The sequence below is a fragment of the Betta splendens genome, chromosome 1, assembly GCF_900634795.4.
Source record: "Betta splendens chromosome 1, fBetSpl5.4, whole genome shotgun sequence".
In the NCBI taxonomy this organism is placed as follows: domain Eukaryota; kingdom Metazoa; phylum Chordata; class Actinopteri; order Anabantiformes; family Osphronemidae; genus Betta; species Betta splendens.
In genome coordinates this window covers 2,090,514-2,109,668 of record NC_040881.3, presented here as the reverse complement: position 1 = coordinate 2,109,668, position 19,155 = coordinate 2,090,514, and the positions used below count along the sequence as shown (strand labels likewise).

Below are 19,155 nucleotides of genomic sequence, written 5' to 3'. Positions count from 1 at the left end.
GAGTCTGTTCAGTCCATTCAGTTCAATGGTTTTCTCCTCACTGCATAAACGCCCTGGACGTGCTGGTAAACAGGACCAACAGGAGCGGGGTTTGTCCAAACAGCGTCGTCCACAGACACAAGCACGGATCCACAGCGTAAACACACTGAAGCTTCCTCAAGAGGTGAGCAGGTAGTTTGTTCCTGAACGGACAGGTTCATCAGCGTTTACTGCAGGAACCACAGCCCGACGGACTCATCAGCGTTTACTGCTGCGGTGCTGGAAAACAATCAATTCCATGTATAAGGAAACGATCAGCATACAGAACCTTTAGAACGATGATTGCACTATAGTCCCCTTTTTTAAATCTACTCAGATACACACTGATCGCCGAGGCGTTAAATACAGAGGCTCATCCCATCAGCGTCACTGAAGGTGAACGCAAGCGTCTCATTAGTTCAACGTGGGTGACGGCCGCTGGATTCACTTCCTCAATCACTGGACACTGGTCTCCCAGTTGCTCATGGCGTGATCACAAGGCTCCACCAGCATCGACCGTGACTCCATAACGCTGGAGCTCAGGTTGCTGCCGAGACAAGTCGTTCATCCAGGACGGAAAAGCTGTATTTTTACGAAAAATAATTCATTTTCTCCTTCACATACGTTTTATTGTGTTCTATAAAATTAACCTTGTGTATGAACACACAATAGATTATTAGAATATTGCCACTGTAAAATGCATAAATGTGATATACTATTCACAAAAAATGTCTCAGCTGTCACAGATTTAGTTAAAAAGACGTGATTTCACTGACTAAAGGTTAGTTTATTAGGAAAAGTTTAAGAACCGACATTCCATTAATAAGTTAGTCAGCGTTCCTTTTAAGTGGCATCTGATAATTTAGTTTGGTTACGTCTATGTTCTGAGGATTCTGCTCTCGATCAGCTGGTGTGTGCGATTTGCCAGCCTTTTAAAACACCGCCTCTGATAAGCTGAGTATTTGGAAACCATCTGTGTGACATCAGTCATAGTGGATCATCACGGTTGAAAAGCTGGCGGTGACAGCATCACCGTAATAACAGCAATATGCAGCATTTATCGTAAGGAGGCGCGTCCCTCATACAGTTACACCCCAAACCTTCTTCTTCTCTGCCACCTGTTCTCTGCACGTTTTCTCCCTTTAACCTCACTTAACAGATGCAGTCGTTGGAACGTCGGGTAATTGCGCCCTGAAAAAGTAAAGGCTCAATCCTCAGACCTTTTGTCCTGTTAAGTAAAAACTTCTCATGCAAAGAATGATGCATTGGTTAAATGTCATTTCTTTTAAAGCGCGACCTTTGCCTGACATCTGAATATGTGCACACATGCACTGTGCTGTAAGTGCATCTGGGTGCGTGTAAACACTTGTGAGCTGCATCTCTGTGTCTGTGTGTGTCTGGCCGAGGCCTACAGCTCTTTTTAATGATTCTGCTGAGGTGATAAGTGTGATTTGTCATTTTACAGATTTACCATCCCGCCTAAAGGGCAGCAGCAGCGCCTACACACGTTCTCAAGCACTTCAGCCAAACACACGCGCTGCATCTCCATCATTTCCAGCCTCCACACATGGTGCCGAGGGGAGTCTGGCTCGTCCGCGTGTACAAGCTCTTTCTCACTCTCTGGGGCAACCATGACAAGAAAAGTCTGCTACTTGTTAGATGGATGGCAGTGACCCTGAAGGAGGAGGCGGCGACTCCACAAAATAAAAAAGCGAGACACCCCCAGAGCCAACAAGAAAAAACAAGATGAGGCGAGAGAAAGAACATTACTGAATATGCTCAAATCTGATATATTGGATCAGATTTTCAGCCTGAGATGCTGAAATCAAAGTGAGGAAAGGAACGAAATAACCACTATCAAGCAACAGAGCATTAAAATATTCAGATCTTTCTGAATTAGCCCACGGCCTTCAAGTAAAAGCTGCCTGAGTTCAGCAACAGTGTCCTAGATAATTTTCACATACCTGAAAAAGAACCACAGCAGCAACAAGTCCTGGTCACCTGAACTACAAGGTCATTATTATCATGAACACAGTCAGAAACAAGTAGTCTACCGTCATAGCATCGCATCTAGTAGCATAGGATCCTAATGGCTGAAGACAATAACTTAAATATTACTGTACATCACCCGTGTCTTCATAACCACTTGAGATGTATTGTATGTTGGAAACATTCATGAAAATGCAGGAAAGGTGAGCTGTCTCCCGTCTCCAGCGATCTCCGCAATGCCGTCAGACGTCATTAATCCAAAAGAAGAAGGTGAAAAGCCACATTACATCTGTCACTGTTGGGAAAACTGAAGGTTTAGGAGGTCAGGTTTTACAGGAACGGTGGGTTCAACGCCTTATTATTTAATGGTGAACTGCAGCCTTGAGATAAGTTTGCAACTGACCTTAGACATAGAAACATAAAAGAAGTGAAACATATAGAGACATTCATCCAAGACACAGACACACAAAATGAAAGATACAAAGACAGAAACAGGCTGAAACCCAAAAGTAGCGGAGAGAGCATGACGACAAAGAGCGGAGTCCTGGACCCACTAAAGGTCAACTGTGCGACAAAGTGAAGTAAATGAAAAGAGACAGTATAAAGCGGTGAGGGGACGGGAGTCAGGAGAACGAGGACCACAGAAAGGAAGGAGAAGGAACAGATGAGCAGCGTGACAGATCTGAGAGACGTGTTCAGCAGCGTGGCATCAGTCGACCAGGGGCAAATTCCCCACTTGTGTCACATGTCTTTGGCATTAAAGCGATTTGGATGGTGATTCTGACAAGACAACACGGATCGGCTAATAGACCTAGACATGCCGAGAGCAGAGCAGGAGTCCGAGGAGGGAGAGGATCAGGCGAGAACGAGAAGGAGCAAATACACAAAACTACCGAAGCCTAATCCAGTGTCTACATGTCCACAGTGTCTGTGACCATGTTTTCTCCACATTAATCTGAGCGTACACTCCTTAATCCCCGTGTTTGGATCCACCCCTCCAGCATCATACGCTCTTATCCACTTAAAGCTGCTGAAGTCAGAGGCACGATACAACCTGGACCATAGGACCTACAGACACCTGGAAGACTCCCTTAAACACTAAATTGAATGAGCAAAGACAGAAAAACCAAAAGACTGATGCTAATGCTAATGCTAACAGAAGGTTTGTTGCCAAGAGCCATTACATGTTCCTTCAGTGAGCTGCATGACCACAAACACAGGAAGCTGGAATCCAAAACTCCAACGAACCACTGACGATAAAGCCACACAGCGCTTACACAGAGTTTCCAAGCTGAGAGTTAGAAGTTAGTGGAGCAGCAGCTGAAAGTCTGGGACGAATGAGAGATGAGAAAGGCAGAAAAGCCGAAGATTTCATATGGGAGAAGGAGCGTTAGAGATAAGGGGCTGAACAAACAACAGAAGGAGGTTTGTTTTAAAGAACAACAGCAGAGGACGAAGGTGAAGGTCTGTTTGGACAGACACAGAATGACAGGAAGTGCTGGTGCAGCTCCACACGATCAAAGGCCTTAAAGCACGAGGACGAAAGACGCAAAGCTACGAAGAACAAGCCATTAGAGCTAAGAAGCTGCTCTAAATGAAAACCGACCGTTCCGCTGAAGGCGGAAGACGCATTCGTTCCTCACTTCTTTCATTTCGAGGCAGATTTTGACCTCTCCCTCTCGTTTGGTGCAGTTATCTCCTCGTCTCGTTTTTCTCAGCTAATTGAATCTTGGTATTAATTCCAGTTCACCCGCGTCATACGCGTTTTCATTAGCTCTACTTTGCAGGTTTGTTTCGTCCTGGTTCTACTTTGTCCTTCAGTTCCTTTTATTTTCCAGCAGGTTTCTCATCCAGTTCACTGTACGAGCATCATTTCCCTCTTTCCCCATTTCCACTCCGTCTGTCACTTCATCCATTTTCCACCCATCTCTCTCTTCCCAACCTCTGCAGAGCAAACCTTTAATAATATACGAGCTCCTTCATCTCTCCTGGCAGTGGTGGCAGATTCCTACAGGATTCAATCATGGCCCCGCTAATGAGATTAGCATGGCTAATGCACACGGCTCTCCTGCCCTCCTCGCTGTCTTTATTCCCTCCCAACAGGTGCTCCACATCGCGTCAGGAAACCCGGGTTGTGTGGGTCGATTTTGGGGTGGGTGAAACAGGAAATCCCCCTGATTCCACCTGGGGATGAGGCGACGTCTCAGAGGACGGCGCAACAAGCAGGAGCTAAAGAAGCTGGAGAAGTGGTGTTTGTGATGTGTAAAGGATGCATAGGAAGCGGTTGGCAGCCTTCTACAGCCTCTCCCTGTGTTCACAAATCCACAGGCGCTCCTTGCTCTCCAAACTGGCAGCGGGAAGAGGAAGATGAGAAGATGATGAAGCGGATTAGTGCGACCTCCTGGGGGCTTATTGTTCAGCCTGGCGAGTGAAAATATGCAATGCCTCTGTATCACTGGCTTTAAACACAAACACACAGACGTGGTTGCAGCGTGATCTGCAGCCGCAGCAGTGGCTACACTTAAAATGATGCATCACCAAAATTAGAAGCAGCTGATGATGAATGTTGGAGTCCAACCAATACACACAGGCAGAGACTCAACAGCTGAGACTCAGATTGGGAACAAACAGCACGAAAACTTCTGTGTCCTTAAGGTTTGTTGGGAACGGAGGTGAAAGCGATACTTCATGATTGATTTCCCGGTCAAATTAGCTGATTTGTTAATCTATCTGTTAAGTGAAGATGCATCACCCACAGGTCTGTTCCTCTGGAAATGAAAGACGCATGGCTTTGGTTTGCAGCTGACCTTCGGTGACATCGTAGCCTTCGAGTGTTCCTCCAGCCATCAGTTACCTTGAGCCCAGATGTGTAAAACAACACTTGGGATTGATGGTGCATTTCTATAAAGGAGAGTGATAGATGGAAGATAGAAGAACAGCTAAATCACAGCAGAAGAAGAAGCCAGAGACCAAAGACCAGATAAACATGGAGTTTTGCAGCAGGAGCATGCAAGTGTACACGCACATAAAACAGAAGTCCTTATCAGCAAACAGCAGTTATTTCTCCCAAATGCAGCTGCTGTCAGACTCAGCTATCGCCATGGTGATCGGGGGGGGGGGGGCTTTACCCAAACACACAGTCTCCTCTGTACATCTAGATCCATGGTCTCATAACATGCAGGCTGTTCAAACACAGGCTCGTTCGCCTACAACCGCGCTCTCGTGAACCATCATACGCAGACGGATTCACGGTGGCCTGTGGGTGAACCAGCCTCTGGCTCTGACAGGATGAGCCAGGACCTCAGGACCGCTGCTCACTGGGAGGATGAGCAGCTCACACGCGACGCCAGAAATCAATTAAGCCGTTCTGATGAGAAAAGTTGATCATTTCATTTTCTTTTTTAACATGCGCCACATAAAACTAAAACGGATTTACCGCCTGCGCCAGATGTCTCGTACAAGTTAATGAGACACTAAAGCGTGGACTTCGTCAAGCTAATGACCAATATAATAAGGAAACATGTTCCTATAATATTCACATGGGATGTTCAAACCATCCAGCGGCTCATTTACTAAATCCACACATCTCTGATGAGGAGCCACGTTACATATACAGTACAAATTCCAAATGTAAAGCAAATTAGCCATTGATAATAAGCCAGTAACAAAGAAAATACATTATAAAAACACAAAGTAGTTGAAGCTTGAATATTAAGACAGAGCATGCGTCTGGAAAGCAGCCATATGCGCTGCATCAGGAGGACGTGGCGCTGTGGGAGGAAACAGGTGAAGCAAGATGATCGACATCATTAGATTAACAAAGAGCTTAAACACGCAGCTGGCGATGCAGAGTGTGCATGGAGGAAATATTAAGTCCACGTAATGAAGCAGCACGTGCAGCGAGCGCAGCCAGCGCCAGAGGAGCAGGAAGGTGTGAGGAGGAGGAGGTGTTTATTACTCATCTCCTCTTTCCACAACTGCAGCCTCAAAACTCAGAACGTATCAGCGTTAGGCTCACGCTGTCTCCATCCATGAACGCTGAAGCTAGTTGGACTCACAAGAGAAATCTGGTGTCTAAATTGGCAGAAGGAGACTCACTGGGTCTTTCTGTCATTCTCATAAAGGAACAAACGCTTTTCCTCCATGGGAACTCGCGCAAGAAGTCTCCAAGAGTCTTTATAGTCAGTGTTTTGATTTTAATGAGTTTTTAAAATCTTCAAATAAATGACAGTGAATAAATCAATTCAAAACAAACTGGAAGGTGTTTAGTAGATAAGCTTTGAGAGACAGAATTGGAAAGCACGTTGCTGTTTCAACTTTTCCATAAATCCATTAGGTATTTTAGAAGCTTCAATTTGACTTATCAGCCTCAAACGCCAAGATTCAAACATAAAATGATGTAACTATATAGTAGCATGTTAAACATTCCTCTACAGTGATTCTAAGCAAGGTGCTGGTGTCAGTGTCATTGGGTCAGCGATCAGCATCAGCTAAAAAGAAAAACAGACTAAAAATCATTCATACTTTCCTGTAAATAAAAACTTGGTGTGAAATGCACAGTATTGACCCAAGCAGCTATAATAAGCCTCAACGCGTGGGAGGATTGATTCAAAAACACAGAGAACGTGTTACATCTGTTTATACTAAGTCAAGTATTTAATCTGCGAGTGCTGATGTTACATACTGTGTGATCTAACAAAGTAATACCTGAACTGAATGTTAACAGAAAACCACTGAGACTGGATGCTAGTTATTCAAACACACTTAAATCATCAGGCGAAGTTTTGGATGCACTGTTTTTTTACTGTCCAAACTTTTGAAACGAGTCAACAACAAAAGGCCCAGTTTGCTGCTGAACTAGGACAAAGCATTTAAGTTGGAGACTTTGAACCCAATAACGCCTCTAAAAGGGAAACACTCCCACAACGGCTGTAAGTGGGACAGAAAAGCCAGAAGAACTGTAGTATATGAGCAGCTGATAAAAATATGATGCAGACGTTGCTGTAGTTTCCTCTAAATGTCAGCAAATTTCATCACCATGCATCATGGCAGCGTCGTACTTCAACCTGACCTTAACACGCAGCCAAAGCCAATGACAGATCCAAGAATTATATTAAGACTAAATCTTTCACAGCTTTTCCTCTGTCAGCAGACTTTCCCCAAATCACAGTCCGGTCATGCATATAGATCAGCCCCCGCTGCCATGGCAACAGACATCCCACTTTGCCAGCCAGGCCATTTGAGCCCGAGCTGCTAGCTGCGGCTATGAACAAACACCTTCGCATGCGGCTGCTTCTCACACCGGCGGCTGAGCGCTGTCAAGAGCTGCCGCTGAACAGAGCTTCAGTGGGTGAGCGGCTCTGAGGCCGTCAAACCCACCAAAGCTCCGGACTTATTAGAAGCTCCATGCCTTGGTAGAATTGAATTGGAGTCAAAATGACAGCTGATCTACACTAAAGGGTTTTCATATTGGAGAGAACAGCCTGAATTGGCTCACTCACCTCTACTTTAGTGGATTAAGTGAAGTGCAGGGTGAGGAAGGAGAAGTCCTGCTTGTTTGAGGACTCTGGTGATGGGCTGGAGCACTCGCGGAGCCTCCTGGGTCTGAACACGGAGCATCAACAGCTTTGGACGCTTTATGTGCTGATATTTTCCCAGACGATGTCGGGTGGAGCTACTGGATCCGATTTCCCTGCATCCACTCAGGCGGGGAAACAGGTGGCGTCCCAGCAAATGGATGTTTGTCCAAAGGCCAAAGCGCCAAAGCTCAGACGAAGAACTAAAGAGGTGGAAAAGAGGAATGAGGGAGGAGGTGTTAGTAAAGCTGAAAAATGACTGCAGGCTAAGACAGAAACAGAGAGAGGCAGAGCGGGAGACTGGGATCAAATCAGAGCAAAGCTTAAATGAAGCAGACAGGTCTGATTAGGACACAAACGCAGGGTGCTGTCAAATACTCCCCAATGTTTATGAGCAAAACCCAAACCAGATTAAAGACGGTGTCTGATTGTGTATGCAGATAGTGACAAACAGACTAAGACAGAAGGGGGCGGCTTTAAAAGCACAGGGAGGACGGATCAGCCCAAGGGGACAATGAAAAGGAAGGCCTGTTTTAGGAAAGTAGGATCCAACTAAACAACGGAGCCAAACGAGAGGCAGAGGATCCAGAGGAAGTCTGGATTTAAAGCAGCAGCACGAACGAGACGGTGGAAAAACTGTCCAGGTTTCTGGGTCAAGAGCAGAAGCTGCAGAAGGAAAACAACAGCGAAGATTCAGGCAACAACAAACAGATGAAAATGAAGTTTTGATCCACTGCAGAAGCCTGCGGTGAACTGGAGGCCACAGTCCACAGAGAGACGGAGAACGAAGCAGGAAAATGAACAATAGGGTGGAAGAGAGTGGAGGTTGGACGAGAGCCAAAGGTCCCGTGGTCCGAGAGAAGGAGGTTAAACGGCAGCACTTCAGCAAGCGTGGACCACCCCAGCCAATAACAGCTGCAGTGTGTGGGAGTCACAGCGCCCAGGACTCAACAGCACGTAGAAGTAAATGAGTCACAGATTCACCGGCTCTGAGGGTCACGTGACCGTCTGAACCGGAGCCTCAGAAAAACCCACGTTTGAGGTTTCCCATCAGCATTAATCTATGAGAGATGATGGAAAATATGGACATTTTGTACATATGTATGTGAACGATCAGTCCTGATTGATTTCTGGCACAGTGTGAAGAATCAGTGGCTTCCAAGATGGACGCTCACAGCTGTCAGTCAGAGCATCAGCAGCTTCTTCAGTCTCTAGCTCATATTTAGTCAATGAGAAACACATCCTGCGTTTTTAAACAATATCCATGTCTGAGCGATGGAATCTTTTCCTAACGAGCCGTAAGGGAACAATAGCGTTTGGCCCAAATGAGTCCATCTTTGCAGTAATTACTCCAAACATTTTGACAGCCTTCCTGTTAGAGGCCCCACAATGACACTATAATGATCCGGAGCCAACGCAGGCCATCAGTATGCGAGAGACGGTCCATCCATCAGTGCAGCTGAAGCATCCAGCAGCTGAAGCATCCAGCGGCTGAAGGATCCAGCAGTTGAAGGATCCAGCAGCTGAAGGATCCAGCATCTGACGGATCCAGCATCTGACGGATCCAGCATCTGACGGATCCAGCATCTGATGGATCCAGCATCTGATGGATCCAGCAGCAGGAAGGATCCAGCAGCTGAAGCATCCAGCAGCTGAAGCATCCAGCGGCTGAAGCATCCAGCGGCTGAAGGATCCAGCAGTTGAAGGATCCAGCAGCTGAAGGATCCAGCATCTGACGGATCCAGCATCTGACGGATCCAGCATCTGACGGATCCAGCATCTGATGGATCCAGCAGCAGGAAGGATCCAGCAGCAGGAAGGATCCAGCAGCTGAAGCATCCAGCAGCTGAAGCATCCAGCAGCTGAAGGATCCAGCATCTGATGGATCCAGCATCTGATGGATCTAGCAGCAGGAAGGATCCAGCAGCTGAAGCATCCAGCAGCTGAAGGATCCAGCATCTGAAGGATCCAGCATCTGATGGATCCAGCAGCTGAAGGATCCAGCAGCTGAAGCATCCAGCATCTGAAGGATCCAGCATCTGAAGGATCCAGCATCTGACGGATCCAGCATCTGATGGATCCAGCATCTGATGGATCCAGCATCTGATGGATCCAGCATCTGATGGATCCAGCAGCAGGAAGGATCCAGCAGCTGAAGCATCCAGCAGCTGAAGCATCCAGCAGCTGAAGGATCCAGCATCTGATGGATCCAGCATCTGATGGATCTAGCAGCAGGAAGGATCCAGCAGCTGAAGCATCCAGCAGCTGAAGGATCCAGCATATGATGGATCCAGCAGCTGAAGGATCCAGCAGCTGATGGATCCAGCAGCTGAAGGATCCAGCAGCTGAAGGATCCAGCAGCTGAAGGATCCAGCATCTGATGGATCCAGCATCTGATGGATCCAGCATCTGATGGATCCAGCATCTGATGGATCCAGCATCTGATGGATCCAGCAGCAGGAAGGATCCAGCAGCTGAAGCATCCAGCAGCTGAAGGATCCAGCATCTGATGGATCCAGCAGCTGAAGGATCCAGCAGGTGAAGGATCCAGCAGTTGAAGGATCCAGTAGCTGAAGGATCCAGTAGCTGAAGGATCCAGCAGCTGAAGGATCCAGCAGCTGAAGGATCCAGCAGCGGCGGCCGCTACCTGACATCCAATCTCAGGTCAAGAAGATGAAATGGGTCCAACAAGGCAGCTGTTAAATGAGCGTCCTCACGTATGAGCCGCGTTCTGTCTTCACAGAGCACTGAGGGGCTCAGGCCTGGACTTGAAGGAAATGAAGGTGGTAATAAGGAAGCGGAGGGACGGTGGGGTTGAATAATGAGGAGGACGCACACATGAAGCGCAGGGAAGGAGCGCGGCTGCATTAACAGATAAAGAGGCGGCTGTGAGGAGGAGGAGGAGGAGGAGGCTTTAAAGGTGAGGGAGGATCAAACGCACACGCACAAAGAGCGGAGGGTGAGTGGCTGACGGCATGTTTCCCATTAGCTGTCGTCCCTGGCAACAATGCGGCCGCTCCCTCCCTCTCCTCCTGCTTCACGTTCTCTCTCGTGCCAAATGATTTCTCTTTAATACACAACGCGCCTGCCGCTCTTTCATCTGGGCCACAGTTGTGCAGCTCTGTCATCGTTTCTGTCGTCTCTCGCAGCCTCACCACTTTCTTTCCTCCTAATGGCCATTTCCCCTTCCCTTCGCTCGCCCTCGCTCTCTCTCTCTCTCTCTCCATCTTTCAAACTTTCAAACAGAAACCACCAATCCTCATTCCAGTCACTCCTGCAGCATTCCAGGCTGCTGTTGTCTCTGTCTGAGTGGAGCGTGGATGACATTCAGATGACGACCACACAGGCAGCGCTGCGGCGAAGCCTCCAGCTGCAGGGCGCCACTCCAACGCATGGACAATCCTCCACGCAGCAGCCCCGCGCCCGTCCAGTGCTTTGTCAATGCGGGCAAAGGATTAACAGATGCAACGCTGACCTTATCTCCATCCAACGCCCTGATCGATCACACATCGCTGCTCATCACGTAAACAAACGGCGTTCTCCTCCGAGGGAATGAATGAGTCAGCTTTAAAACAACCTGAGCCTCTGCAACAAACCTGGTACCGACCATAGATGAGACTAATTATTTCATGGAGCAGTCGCTAATAGAGCGCTGAACACATCAACATACAGTATCTGCTGGGTGCTGCCACTGCTTGGAACAGTGATATCATTCTACACGGCCGACATCTTCACAGAAGCACAGCCTCATCTGAGCCAAAGCTGAGGATCAGCTTCTCTCAGCCACTGGAGGAGCGGAGGGGAGATTTGTGCCTTGTAGGAGAAGTCAAAACAGAAGATCAGCGTGATGGAGGAGGATGAGGAGGACGAGGACAGAAAGAAAAGGCTTTACTCAGAGCCTGTTTAGTGACGAAGGAACCGCTGATGAGAGGAGCCTTTAAACCACACTTCTCACCTGCTCTGCCTCTATTTTCAAACTCAGTCCCAGCTTCAATCCTCGTGGCAGCTTCTCTACTCGGTCTCCTTCAGTCTGACACGAAGAATCTCTGATTATTATAATTCTTCACTTAAACATCAGCCTGTTTGTTGATGTATCTCTGAAGGCGGATCCCGGACTCTGACAATAAAACCTGAGCCAGTCTTTCATGTCAATGAGGCTAAACGTTCTTCTTCTTCACCATTCATGTTTCCTTTTCTGCTTCTTCCTCTTAGTTGTGTTTACGTTTAGACCATTGAATGTTGTGCTTCAATCACGTGAGAACAGTGACGGCATCAAGGAAGCTGGTTGTTCTTGAATGACAATCTACTCACTGACGAACTTCTTTGTTTCCCGTCTAAATGAATGGTATGTTTTAGTTTTAAATTTCCAATCAAAAGTGGGGAACTGACCATCAGTAGACGTCTGTATTAACTCTATTAATAATTAGATGTTTTCTGTCTCCAAGAACTCCAAAAACAAATATACTGTAGCACATTACACGTGTAAATAGTTTCTTATCTTGGACTTCACTCATCAAGTTGAAAACATGATCGGTGACTGTTTGTTCGTCGATACTGGTGTTTCTTGGTGATGGGTTCCGGCCAATTAGGGCCACAGCCTGGGTTGGAGTTGGCTTGAAAACGGCAGACGACAGGCCAAGATGTCAGCGGGGGGCCGGATGTGGTGGGCGAGCGGAATATGAACACAAACAACAACAGAGCCCCTAAACGGAGGCAAAAACCATATGGCAGCGGCTGCAGAGTGAAGCAGAAAACCCACCTCAACCCTGGGATTTATTTAGATTCTGGATTTCTTGCTGACTACTGCTTTTTTACCATGGGGAGTTTTAGCTCCAAACATCCATCTTGCTTCTGACCTGCTCCGTTTACGCCTCCTCTACCGGACACCTGTCAATACGACAGTTACTGTAGGCCGCTCACTGGTGCCAGTCACTGTCAGACAGCAGCGACTGCTGCTGGAGATGAAATATGGCCAACGACGGGTTGAAACACGCTTAAAAAAGCAAAGGTCGGCGTGACCGTTTACAGGCTGTGTGTGTGTGTGTGTGTGTGTGTGTGTGTGTGTGTACAGTATGTGCGTGCGTGCGTGCGTGCGTGCGTGCGTGTTATTAGGGAACTGAAGTGCAGCTTACAGTGATTTGAATCCAAGCTCCTCCTACAGTTACTGTTGGTGCCAAACGGTCGTGTTTTGCTCGTTTGCTGAGCTGCTTCCACTGGAACTAGTTTCCTTTAAAGGCGTGTGTCTGAGAGTCGCTCCCCGTCTGTGGACCTGTGGGAAGCGGTAAAACCTCAGGAGAGGACGACTCTGGACCGGCCGAGCTGACCGGTGCCGGTTCTGGCTGATCACTAGGCTTCTGAGGAGGGTTTAAATGAAGTGGCATCAAGGCGAGGCCCGGCATCCGTTGCCCAAACACGGGCGGCCGCCTGGAGCTCAGCACCTTCGTGAGCGATTAACAGAGCGACGCGGAGCCACGACGCGGAGCCACGACGCGGAGCCACGACGCGGAGCCACGGAGCGTGCGCTTCTGTCTGGTCTCTCTTTTGTGCCAGTTTAGACCTGCTTTCAGGTCGTGCTGCTAAAATAAGCTGAGCTGCATGGATGTTAGCATGCGCATGCGAAGCCCAGCTGTCAGTCAGCCAAACTCACACCCATCACGGGTACAGAAACACACACGCACAAAGGCACGCGGGCAACCCTGGAATCAAACCCAGGACCTCAGCACCTCACGCCAGTTATAGAACTGCTCGCGCATTCTGTGCAGTGCAGCTCTGCTGATAAATAAAACATCACAGAGCATTAACGTAATGTTCACCAAGAAGCAGCACAAAGCGAGACGGACTGGAGCCGTACGCTACAAAGGGCAGAACCAGAACCGGAACCAGAGAAGAGCGTTATGAACCAGCCTGCAGAACCCGAGTCTCATACAACAAACAACTCACAACCGCTGTGACACAAGAAACTGACAAAAACCTCCTCCAGCACATCCTGAATGTAAAAGCACAGACGCAGCAACTGTGGGTGGAAAAGAGCACAGCTGCTTCAGCACAGATCACGAACTGGAGAACAGCAACCAGCACCAACAAGGAAAAGTGGTTCCACCAAAGCTGAGACGAGGTTCTGCTGAAGAGAAGTGACCTGATGAGGTCCAATACTGAGGGAGAGGAACAGGTGGAAACAATCACCTCAACGGAGGCAGACGAGGAAAAACCAGGAAGTGGGAAACGGGCGTGAACCAGCGAGAACAAACAAAGCTGCTGTGTGTTTGTGCAGGAAGCAACGCGGGCGTGTTGTTACCGTGACGCGTTTTCACGCCGGCGATGCTTCATGGCGCGTTTAAAGGGCTGATTGTTGGTTGATTGGCCAGAACGCCCCTCTGCCTGTTAATCACTCCTCTGGACGACCTGTGCTCAATCGCCCCGTCCGCCCAATGATGTGCTTCACTTCCTGCAACACCTGGCGCCCGGTGGCGGCGCGGAGTCTGTTTTACTAAGTGGGTGCATATGGAAGCGGAGGCTGAGGGTGAGGCACCGAGCGCACACTGGTGCTGTCCTCACAATGACACACACACATTTCACTTGGTTTAAGTTTAACCGATTCCTCCATAAGCTGCATTTTCTTTATTATGGGTCTAATGCCAACGTGAATTGACACATGGTTATTTCAGCTTTGCTATAGATTCCAATGAAAACCATTTTGCGAGTGTGACACCGGTTGCCGTGGCAACCGAGCAGCTCATAAAACACAGGCCTGATTGTCTCTGTTTCTCTGCTGGTGTGCTTTCATAATACTTTAAGACGTTTTTGAGTCAGTAATCGTTATTAAAACCTGTAACACCCTGGAGGAGCTGTTTGCTGTCATTATCAGAACGTTCAGCTGCCAACGCTTGTTTGCAGCCAGACTAAATTTACCCATAATCACAGTCACTGTGCAACAAATTGCCTTTGGAAACTGTTTTACTTTTAATTTCTTGGAGTAAATTGCAGAGTCCATGTTTTCTATTTGTGCAAAGGACAAATTGCACAACATTTAAGGTAAAATATTTATTATATTTAATGAATGATAACAGCTATGTGAAAGTATGTGAAGAAGCTGAACGCGCTCCTACAGGTGGTAGACGTGTGTGTGTGTGTGTGTGTGTGTGTGTGTGTGTGTGTGTGTGTGTGTGTGTGTGTGTGTGTGTGTGTGTGTGTGCGTGCGTGCGCGCATGCGTGCATGCGTGCGCGCGTGCGTGCGTGTGTGTGTGTGAATGGATGAATCTGTCACCAGCACCAGCCGACCGCATCATATTTGGTGTTTTACTCACTAAGAGAAGCGTCGCTGCCTCAGCATGTGTTTGCTGCTAATAGGCAGCAGACCCACATATACACATATATAGTTGTAGCCAAGCTACAGAGGATTTCATATAACTCTAGATGGGAAGGCATTTAATTTAACCCCTTTTGGCAACACTGCCGTGCTGAGGATCCAATATCCCCTGAAGCCTTTTTTAATCAATACTCTTTATTTTCATACATTATACTCAGACGGTGGCTTTAATATCACCCTCAATGTTCCAGGGTTTCACACAAGGCACTAACATGGATTTGGGTGAGTTTGAAGGACTGACAGAAATGTTTTGTGACGGCGTGATATGGAAGCAGTGCTCTGATTGATAGCTTTAGTGCGCTGGCAGTGATGCTGTTGGACTCACTGGGATTTGTTTGGACTCATACAAGCAGCTCTTTCTGTGAACATTAGCCCCGACTCCTGTTCCTCTGCTACTAATTGATTCTTACAGGACGCTGCTACTTCACTGAACTCGTGCAGATGTTACATTAATCCTGCTGTTTAATTCTGCTCGGAGTTAATTATTCTTACTTCCTGGATCCGTTTGACTTGTTGCCGGTGTGATGGAACTAATTAACTGCATGTGGTTTTGCCTCGTATTTGTTTATCGGCTTTAAGTCATATTAAAATCAGTGGTGTAACGCTGACGTCAGCACTGAGTTCATCCTGTGAGTGATGGGATCACAGAGCGATCACCAGCAGAGGGTTCATGTGTTAGAGTCTAACTCAGACCTTATTGAGCCTTTTAATGTGTCCTCTAACTCCCCACAGCCGTCGCCTCAAACAGCTGGAGCCGCTGGAGGAGAGGCGAGGTTTCTGCACACGGCAGCGACAGAGCATCTGAACCCAGGATCCACAGGGTCCAAAGCCAGGCGCTTCCAGCTGTGAAGTGCTCCCTTAAAATTACATTTCCATTAATAAATCATTCAGTCAATAAAAAAAATTACATTGCAACAAAATTATTACATGATTACATTTATAACCAAATAATTATATGCTGTTGCATAGATGTTCTTTTCAGGGTAATTAATTGTTTTTTTAATTAAAAACAGTCTTCCTATGTCTGATGTATGTGGAGGAGCTGCAGGCTGTGACGGCTCAACTCTTTCACCTTTAGTTTGACTGCACACGTTCAGACCAGTGCTTCATTATCACTGATCGCTGTGTCGCATTGCACGTCATTGCATCAGGCTGCTGCCCCCGGCTCTGCAGTCACCTACTGACTGTGGACCCAGAGCAAAGCAGGTCCAGGAGATGGACGGCTGATTGCTGAGTCTCCGCTCTTCATCACTTCACAGAAATCTGATACAACAATTGAGAGCGGCAGAAGACGAGAGATTTGTCTTTGACCGACACATAAATAGTTGCATGAAAGCACCCGAAATAACTGCTGTGTTCCAGAGCGCTTCCTGCCACACACACACACACACACACACACACACACACACACACACACATTACCAGCACGTCACTTTAACACACACAGGTGAACATACAGTGAACCCACACACACACACACACACACAGGCAAATTCATTTGCATGTTTGCAGCGTTCACTTGGAGCAAAGGGAGAAGGCGCATCCTGCTGAGTGGTCGTGTACAGTATAACTGCATGTGTGGGATTTCTGCAAAGCAGCTGCTGACTTTATTACGTACAAGCATGAGGTGGTGGACAGTAAACCTTTACTATGTTGGCAGCGATCTGGAGGTACAGCTTGTGCTTTGAATGTGCAGGAGGTTCCAGTCTTTGTGGAGCTGAGACATCTGCCCACGACACTGAAGGTGGAACAACAGGAGACGCTCTTTTCACGACAGCTGACACTCGCGTTTCAAGGAACGGACGGATGAAGCTGGACATGATGCCTGAAGGACGTGTGTGTGTGTGTGTGTGTGTGTGTGTGTGTGTGTGTGTGTGTGTGTGTGTGTGTGTGTGTGTGTGTGTGTGTGTGTGTGTGTGTGTGTGTGTGTGTGTGTGTACATGTTTTTCCTTCGACGTGGGGACCATAGACCATGTTTTTGCTATCAAGGTGAGGACATTTTGACAACGTGGGGACACTTGGCAGGTCCCCAACAGTCCAAAAGCTTTTTGAGGGTCAAGATGTGATTTTAGGGCTGTGGTTAGAATTGACTTTTGGTTCAGATTAGAGCAAAGGTTAGAAGTCTGCCTTTAGTTGTGATGGTTAGGGTTAAGGTAGGGGTTAAGGAAGGCATTATGTCAATGGGGAGTCTCGATGTTTATGAGAGACACGACTGTGCGCGTGTGCATGTGTGTGTGTGTGTGTGTGTGCGTGCGTGCGTTTGTGTGTTTGTGTGCAGACGGCTGAGCTGCAGGTGTGAACGTGACTTGTCAAAGTGCCTTCTCTCCCTCACGCCGTGACACCGGAGGATCACCGCCGTCCTGTCAAGCCTCACACACCAACGCACGCTGACACCGGTTGTAAAATGTGACTCATCAGCATCGCATGAGCTCATCTGTGTTTTCCTCCTCGCCGACCTTCAGGGCGAAGCGGACGGAGCGAGCCAGCGACAGCAACAATCAGCCAAAAGCAGACTGTTTGCTCCTCCATCGCTGGCGTGGAGCGCATGCAGGAGGCTGCAGCCAATGAGTCAACACACTGTGACCGACTAGACTGATGGGCAACATGTCCAACACTCGCACTGCGTGTGTCAAAACAAGCTCGGGGTTCAGGACACATGAGTTTGAACAGCTCTCCACAATGCAAAAGCTTCTCAATTGAATCATATAAATCACATTTTGGATGTGAAAGTACCTCAATTTACAACACGGACCTTTACTGATTCCGTTCTACTTCAGTTAATGTGAAATCATAGCTTAGGTATTAATTTCAATGTATCTCTGATGCAGTGGCTCCAGACTGAAAGAAATAATTCATTTTTAATTGGATCATGTTCTTTTTCCATTTTCCGGTCAGCCGTTCATTACTGTACAGCTCTGATAAATGTCTGCGTACACTAATGTTTGTGATGTGCCGTATCGTGTAATTATTCACACATTCATCATGTGCACTAGTGTGTGTTATCTGGATGCAAATGAGTAAAATGCTGTTTTTTCCTTTTGATTAACCGCCATCCATTTATGTGTGAGTGTAAATGAGCTGAAATCACAGCGAGTCAACACGCGCTGCTGTCGTACGTTAACCTGATGCAGCCGAGGCTCAAGCCCTTTTTGAAGGTGAGCGGCGGTGACGAATGTGTGAATGTAGGCAGATCAGGAGGTAATTAAATCCACCTGGACGCGTGGGAACTCACGGCCTGAGCTCAGAGCGTCAGGAAGTGGTTTAAAACAAAGTGACACCAGGGCGAACGGGGGAAAGTCAGGCTTCAGTGGGTTTTGTTAAGTGCTAATGGTATTTTAATTCCAGTCACCAGGACTTATAGTAACTGGGATCCAGTCATACATCAGCAGAACAGCCTTGTTCCTCAGCAAACACATCCATCCTGGTACAAGACACCAGCTGGCAAATAGAGTGACCTCCGCTTTATTACTCTGCGCTGGTGGAGGAAGAGGCTTCAGACACACAGCAGGTGTTTGAGACACATGAGCGTGTGGCAGCATCTGTAGACTCACGGGTCACCAAAGGTCGTAAACACTTTATTGTATTGGCCGACGAGACGAGAGAGGTCAGAGCGCTTTAACAGGACTCCAGTCGTGTTTTGTGAAGGCCACTCAGTCCATAAACCTGTTTGTCCTGTTCTTACTGTATAAGCTCAGACTTTAAGAGCCACGAGGGTTGCAGGTAAATGGGAGCTTGTGTGGAAAGAATGTTTAGAACAGTGAAAGGTCCCAGGCTCCACGCGCTGGACTGGAGGTGGCGCCGGTGAGTTTCTACTCTATGTAACACAACCTTGACTTCCTCTCTACTCAGGTGTTAGATGGCACCGATAAAGCCTGAAACGTCTTGAGTACGTGCTCATGTCCCCATGCACAGCGTTTGGTTCAATGTAACACTCAATATCCTAACGCCACAAAACTGTGAATTAAACACCAGCAAGGGACAGAAGGAGCTTTACTGCTTAGCAACAAGCTTTGTGCATGAAGGAAGTCAAATTTAACTCAGAGAATCACCAGAGCCTTAAAAACTCAGTGTCCTCTGTGTCACGACTGCCTTCCATGTATAATTTCTGGCCCCACAGCGACTGAGGCTCAGTGAGACGAAACCAAAGCCTTTGCGTATGTGAAATTAAAAAGGCAGCCATATTAAAAGTTATAGAGCCTGTCGCAG

General features: G+C 47.6%; 1 protein-coding gene across 4 annotated transcripts in view; it reads right to left on the bottom strand.

The window, feature by feature from the left end:
• The window catches only part of LOC114861057 (protein phosphatase 1 regulatory subunit 29-like), a 134,802-nt gene that overhangs the window by 82,829 nt on the left and 32,818 nt on the right, over positions 1-19,155 (bottom strand). For 3 of the 4 annotated variants that reach the window (XM_029160046.3, XM_029160054.3, XM_055506772.1), the window contains exon 2: positions 7,509-7,786. The exons of the other annotated variant lie outside the window; for it this stretch is intronic. The gene's annotated coding sequence lies outside the window, so the exon portion shown is untranslated. The remainder of the gene's footprint in view (positions 1-7,508; positions 7,787-19,155) is intronic. 4 annotated transcript variants of the gene reach the window in all.